Raw genomic sequence first — 7,873 nt, forward strand, 5'->3', positions numbered from 1 at the left:
GAAATCCATAGGTTATTCTATAAATAAATATATAAAAACCGCTTATAAGGTACAGGAATGCGCAATCGTTCACTCCTTGCTCTGTATAATTATCGATAATACGGATTCATTTGAGATAGAGAAATATGAAAGAGAAATTCTTGCTTATATGTGAGTTAGAGTTTTGTTTGTTTATTATGAAGTTTCTTAGCAATAATGGTTGTGTTGTAATTAAAGCAATGATGCCCTAATCATCCTACACGCAATCACTAGCATTCAATAATTCACTAAACATTTAGTATTTGCAATTAGAATATTCACAATATATTACATTATTGTTATATTCTAACATTAGGATTACAAAATATTAAATTGATATTTTTGCCAAACCCGAGAATATCCTATAATTTCTGAATTATGTGAATATAATATTAAATGCCAGATTTTTTGAGGGAATTAACATGAATTAACTTAATTGAATTTCGACTGCTGTATGTAGCGATTATTGAAATTTTCGTTAATACGAAAATTATCAAAGGTTTTTATCCTTACCAGTCAATTATCGACAGCAACATGAATATATTTGTTTATCTTTGAAAAACCGAATGAATTCTAAACAGTAAGAACATTGAATGCTTTCATATTATATATTAGTGACAGACTCTCCGTACGTAGCACTGATATCACTTTTGACGGGCCAAAATGAGTCAGGATGACCCGTGCAATTAGGGCAGAAAAATGCATCAAAATTTGAAAGCCATCTCAGAAATTGCTCTGAATGTTGGAGAATAAATATATATAGTCGACTGTAGCCTTTAACATGGCCGTTCTTAATTATTCACCATGACCTTTTATAAATTGTCTCTAGATTATTTTTTCTTCGTGGTATGAGCGCGTCGATGATTCCGATCGAATATGATCGTAGTTACTTATCAAGTTTCCGTGTACGTGCATATACGTATACATACATTTAATTATTCCATTTATTTAATGCTTCGAAAATTAAGCAGATATGATAGAGTGCACATGGTCGAATGAGAGGATTTCAGGAAAATCGCGTGTACGATTCATAAGATGGTTCGGTTAACAGGATGGTTCGGTTAATAAGATATAACCATCATATTTATTTTATGATGGTTATTTATTTTATATTTTTTAAATAAGATATAACCATCATCGAACTGTTTTAACCATCATAAGATGGTTAAAATAGTCCGCGCGTGTATGGTCCAAGAGATGGTTAAGGGTACGGCACTATATGTATATATAATGTATTGCAATGAAGCGCTTTCCGTTATGGTGTAGAATGACAAAATGAACTATATATATATAAACTTCTGTCGAGGTATGCGGTATGTAAATACAAATTGAAGGCTGAAAATACCTATAGAGATATGTGAGTTTGCACGAAAATATAAATGAAAAAATGAAGAAATGAAGTGATCGATTATACGTTCGACGCATCTATTTAATATTAAACTTTATTAATGAGTTTGAAACTATCCATGCAAGTAAAAAAGTATCTATGAAAATTTCGGGTTATCCGTCCGGGTATAAAGTGTCTATGGGGCTTCACCCTATATTTGCATACGGTTGACATAATATTTTGAGGCGGAAAGAGCGTTAATGTGAAATAAAAAGTCAAACTAAACATTACACGTGAATATTATTCTGTCTCTCATGTTTCCCTGACGCCAAAATTTGTTACCGCATCACTTTTACGAAGGCAAAGTATTATTGAATGCCCTATGCAATTTATTCACTTCTTAGAATAATAGCAAAAAGATCATTAGAGCTGCCCGCGCTGTGCCCGGTTTCCGGAATGCGGTCCTGAAGTGCTGCTGAAGAGGAGTTCCTATAGGACCCTTCACTTCTCCTCACAGCATCCTTCACTTCCCTGTTACTGCCTGCCACCTCCTGCTGCTCCTCACTCTCACTGCATCCTTCACTTCCCTGTTACTGCCTGTCACCTCCTGCTGCTTCTCACAGCATCCTTCACTTCCCTGTTACTGCCTGTCACCTCCTGCTGCTCCTTACAGCATCCTTCACTTCCCTGTTACTGCCTGCCACCTCCTGCTACTTCTCACGGCATCCTTCACTTCCCTGTTACTGCCTGCCACCTCCTGCTACTTCTCACAGCATCCTTCACTTCCCTGTTACTGCCTGCCATCTCCTGCTGCTCCTCACTGCATCCTTCACTTCCCTGTTACTGCCTGCCACCTCCTGCTACTTCTCACTGCATCCTTCACTTCCCTGTTACTGCCTGCCACCTCCTGCTGCTCCTCACTGCATCCTTCACTTCCTTTCAGTAGAGACCTGCAGGGTTCTGGAAGGTTCAGTAGCGTATGCCCCGTATTTTGCGAGTATTTGTAGGCTCGGTATGCATACCAATCCTCAAATCAGGATCTATAGTGGAGTATTGAACCTAGCTTGATTCTGAAACTGCATCAGACTAAATTTTAGCAACTGCGCGCAGCCTAATGAGCTTGATTTAACGAGCATGTCGGCCTGCCCTACATAAGCTGCTACGGGAGCGTTATCGGCGAAATTACGAATGATGGCTTATCCCTTGATAATCCTATAGTTGTTCGTTCATAAATTCTTGGCCGCGCGGTGATATAAGATTTATCAACGTAAAGTTCTCGTTTTCTTGGCTGTATGGCTCATCACAATCACCTTGGCTGCCTCCTCTCGTCTTTACATCTACAGCAAAATAACCTAAATCCTCGACTTTGTGGTGCTCTCCAAATTCCCATCTCTGTAGGGGCTAATTCTGCTAGGAAATTTATTAAATTCTGGATATCTCATATCTGCGAGTGGACATTCCTGATTGGCAGAAAATGATATTGACAAGACATGATTCTGGCAAACCATGCAGTTTTTGTAATGTTGTGCGAGTTCCTTCGCTGCTCGATCTTCCATTATATAGCTTATCTTCCTAATGTCGCTATTTTAGGTTGGGGAAGCGTCATAGTTATACTAATTTTTGAAAAAAAAACAGAAACTTCATAAGCCGATTTATTGTACTGAAAATTAGAATTACCCTTTCGTCGTTGTTCCAGCAGTGCCAGCATTGTTCCAGCAGTGCCAGCATTGTTCCAGCAGTGCCAGCATTGTTCCAGCAGTGGCAGCATTGTTCCAGCAGTGGCAGCANCAGGATACTTGTCGTGTCGGGATATTGTATAGGGGCTGTTGGGGCGCGTATCCAGGATACTTGTCGTGTCGGGATATTGTATAGGGGCTGTTGGGGCGCGTATCCAGGATACTTGTCGTGTCGGGATATTGTATAGGGGCTGTTGGGGCGCGTATCCAGGATACTTGTCGTGTCGGGATATTGTATAGGGGCTGTTGGGGCGCGTATCCAGGATACTTGTCGTGTCGGGATATTGTATAGGGGCTGTTGGGGCGCGTATCCAGGATACTTGTCGTGTCGGGATATTGTATAGGGGCTGTTGGGGCGCGTATCCAGGATACTTGTCGTGTCGGGATATTGTATAGGGGCTGTTGGGGCGCGTATTTCAGTAAATTAATACAGTTTTTCTGCGCTTCATTCCTTGAGAAAAACCCTTCCCTCCACTTCTCCCTTCGCTCGCTGGAGGGAGGCAGGGCAAGATAACGAAGAGGATCAAGTGGCACGAGATAAAGATAACAATATAAAACACGGCAAACAAACGAGCTTAATTGGGAGACGAGGCGAGGCCGCTCGCGGCGAACTGATGAACAACTGAAGAGTTCATCTTGTTATATAGATGGGTGAGGGGACATGGGTGAGGGGAATGATTGAGGTGACATGGGTGAGGGTAATGGGCGAGGGGACATGAGTGAGGGAATGGGTGAGGGGACATGTGTGAGGGGAATGAGTCATGGGTGAGGTGCATGAGTGGAGTGAACTGGAATAAGTCTGCATGAAATGCGTCTGTAAATCATGATGTATGCTGATAATGATGATGCTGCAAGAGAAAGGAAGCTTATCAACACAAGTTAACTTATCCACGATGTCATCTTTGCGTAATGCTAACCAAATTGCACTCTTTATATGGTATCTTATCTATTGGATTGAGGGATCATCCAGCTAATGATCGATCATCCAGTAAAAGGTTGGATTGAGTCAGACATCATGCATCCATGTGTTGCGTGACCAAACTATTATACTTTTATAAATGTCATAATAATAAGAAAATTCATAGCAAATCAGCAACTGAACTTAGATGCCTTTGTTGGACGGTCACGTCACAGCAAATGTAGCAATCACTTCACGGCCATCAATCACCCAGCTAAAACTAATCACTTCGTCACCACCAATCACTCCTTTATTAGCAATCACTTCGTCACCACCAATCACCCCTTGATTAGCAATCACTTCGTCACCACCAATCACCCCTTGATTAGCAATCACTTCGTCACCACCAATCACCCCTTGATTAGCAATCACTTCAACACCACCAATCACACCTTGATTAGCAATCACTTCAACACCACCAATCACACCTTGATTAGCAATCACTTCAACACCACCAATCACACCTTGATTAGCAATCACTTCAACACCACCAATCACACCTTGATTAGCAATCACTTCAACACCACCAATCCCCTTGCACAACAATCCGGTCGTTACCCGCAATCTGTTGNCTTACCCTCACCCTCACTCTTACCCTCACCCTCACTCTTACCCTCACCCTTACCCTTACCCTTACCCTTACCCTTACCCTTACCCTTACCCTTACCCTTACCCTTACCCTCACTCTTGCCCTCACCCTTACCCTTACCCTTACCCTCACTCTTGCCCTCACCCTCACTCTTACCCTCACCCTTACTCTTACCCTTACCCTCACTCTTGCCCTCACCCTCACCCTCACTCTTACCCTCACCCTCACTCTTACCCTCACCCTCACTCTTACCCTCACCCTCACTCTTACCCTCACCCTCACCCTTACCCTTACCCTTACCCTCACTCTTGCCCACCCTCACCCTCACTCTTACCCTCACCCTCACTCTCACATTTGCCCTCGCGTCGCCCTGCCTGACCAATTCAAGAGCCGCGACGTGATCTCATTAAAGAGCGCAGCTGCCGCTTGTTAAAGAGCAGCGGTCTGCTCTCACCATCGGTCGCTGCAATAACCCGAGCTCTCTTATTTATGGCTGTCTTGCGATATAAGGAACGGCAAATTGAATGCATGCAACATTTCAACTCTATAGTTATTATTCTAGCAGATTCAAGTGTGTTCAAATATAATATTATTATATTGGGATTATATTCCACAGCTTTTAGAGCCGTTACTTTTATTTAAACGCTTTCGGGTGTACAGCTCTTATTTTAGATTGCGCGATGATTTTAGTTCTTCACTTGATTTAGAATATCCTATCACGCTCATACCAATCCTTATCACCTTATATATGACGCTCCAGCGGCAGGTAAAGTTCATCAAACTTCATTTATCCAGACGTTGATTTTTGTAATACTTTCAAAATTTTAATACTTTTTCTTTCTCGTACTTATAATTTTTTTAACATGTAGGTTTGTAGTTAATCAGGCCTCTCTTGGTGTTACACACGGAAAAATTAGTGAAACTACATCTCTTGCCCTCGTGCTGAGGGTGTCAAAATGTTTCACTATTTTGAAAATACGACCCATTTATTTTTATGAGTGTATGAGACTCTCAATCATCTTGTCAGACGTTACTTCGATTTCGAATAAATTTTGTAATTGAGTACGTCATTAATTATTCGGACGATGCACTATTAATTATTTGGACGAAACACCATTAATTATTTGTACGATACACCATTAAATATTTGTACGATACACTATTAATTATTTGGACGATACACTATTAATTATTTGGACGATACACCATTAATTATTTGTACGATACACCATTAAATATTTGTACGATACACTATTAATTATTTGGACGATACACTATTAATTATTCGGACGATACACTATTAATTATTAGGACGATACACTATTAATTATTCGGATGATACACTATTAATTATTTGTACGATACACTATTAATTATTTGGACGATACACTATTAATTATTTGGACGATACACTATTAATTATTTGTACGATTATTCTAGTAATCCTTCTGGGACCTTGTATAAGTCATGAGTATACTTGTATACTTCAATGAGGTCCCCGCACAGACGTCGATAACTGAGGCTTGGAAGCTTCATAATCTTTAATCTTTCCTCATAGGACTTGCCTTTCAAGCCCGGAACTATCCTTGTTGCACATCTTTGAACACTCTCTAGTAAACTTCTGTCCTTTTCAAATTTCGGTGACCATACGACGTTTCCAAACTCTATGTTCGGGCGCACGACAGCAACAAACAACTGCTTCATCTCTTCTGCATCGAGGAACTCGAAGGAGCGTCTGATCAGTCCAAGTCGTTTATTGGCTTTATTAACTTGACCTTCAATATGCTTAGAAAATTTCAACTCATTGTTGAAATGCTGTAATGGCACGATATTCGCGTAAATTATTCACAGTAATTCACTGTTTATTCTGAATTGTGACAAAAAAGTTCAAAATATTTAATCACAAATGCAAAAAGCATGTACGTTAAAAACCAATTCACATATTTACCTGATCTTTTAAATAAAGTGTGACAAAGAGACATCTTCAAGATCACGAAACTCCACGGGGCATGAAACCATTATCTAGCGTCTCACCTCTCAGGTGCCAAGTACCAATAATTATTGTCGAGTGCCCCTCACCCTTACCATGTATGCCAAGTACCAAGCGCCAAGAATCATGTGTTAATCGCCAGCTGCCAAATGTCAAAAGCCAAGTGCCAACTGTCAAATGCCAAGTGCCAACTGTCAAATGCCAAGTGCCAACTGTCAAATGCCAAGTACCAACTGTCAAAAGCTAAGTGCCAACTGTCAAATGCCAAGAACCAACTGTCAAATGCCCATTGTCAGGTGGCATATACCAATTGTACAGAGTGCTGATCGCTTGATGCCAATTGTCAAGTGCCAAGAGCCTTGTTTTAATCACCAACTATGAAGTGACAAGTACTAAGCGCAGGTACCACCCCCCACAAGTGGTACGAGGACACAGCATTCCTAGCTGTGGAGCGTACCAATACTGTACATACCATGAGCATTATTTCTTTTAAATATAATCAGTAAATAATGATTAAATGAGATGATGATGGCTTACCCAGCCGCAGTGATAATGAACTGCATTAGAACTGAACATTAAGATGATGTGAATGTTGCATCATCATCCTTATAGCGTGAATGGTCACCATCATCTTGATGATGGTGCATTCCTCCCATTAACCAATAACAATACACGTATCCCTTCCAATAACCAATAACAATACACGTATCCCTTCCAATAACCAATAACAATTCACGTATCCCTTTCAATAACCAATAACAATTCACGTATCCCTTCCAATAAACGAAGAAGGTTTCTAAATTTTTTCGCTTCACATTTTTTAGCCAAAACATTTTCTCAGAACAAAATTGTTCGTCTTCTAGGCATCATCCTGATTATATATGTTTCGACAGAATCCATTAATAATTTTATAATTCGAGAACTCGATTGGTTTTCTTCAATCAGAACTTCAGTTTGTTTAGCCAACTTCTTAATTGAGGATCTAATTTAATTATTAAAGCGGCTCCGCGCCAGAACCTGCCTGAGCAAAAGAACTTGAGCAGCGGGCAGGGTTCTTCGCCTCAGTGTCTGAGCGAGAAGCTGCCCTGAACCCGGTTCAGTGGTCGGGGACGCTGCCCTGAACCCGGTTCAGTGGTCGGGGAAGCTGCCCTGAACCCGGTTCAGTGGTCGGGGACGCTGCCCTGAACCCAGTTCAGTGGTCGGGGAAGCTGCCCTGAACCCGGTTCAGTGGTCGGGGACGCTGCCCTGAACCCGG

The sequence above is a fragment of the Hyalella azteca genome, unplaced genomic scaffold, assembly GCF_000764305.2.
Source record: "Hyalella azteca isolate HAZT.00-mixed unplaced genomic scaffold, Hazt_2.0.2 contig13234, whole genome shotgun sequence".
Taxonomy (NCBI): domain Eukaryota; kingdom Metazoa; phylum Arthropoda; class Malacostraca; order Amphipoda; family Hyalellidae; genus Hyalella; species Hyalella azteca.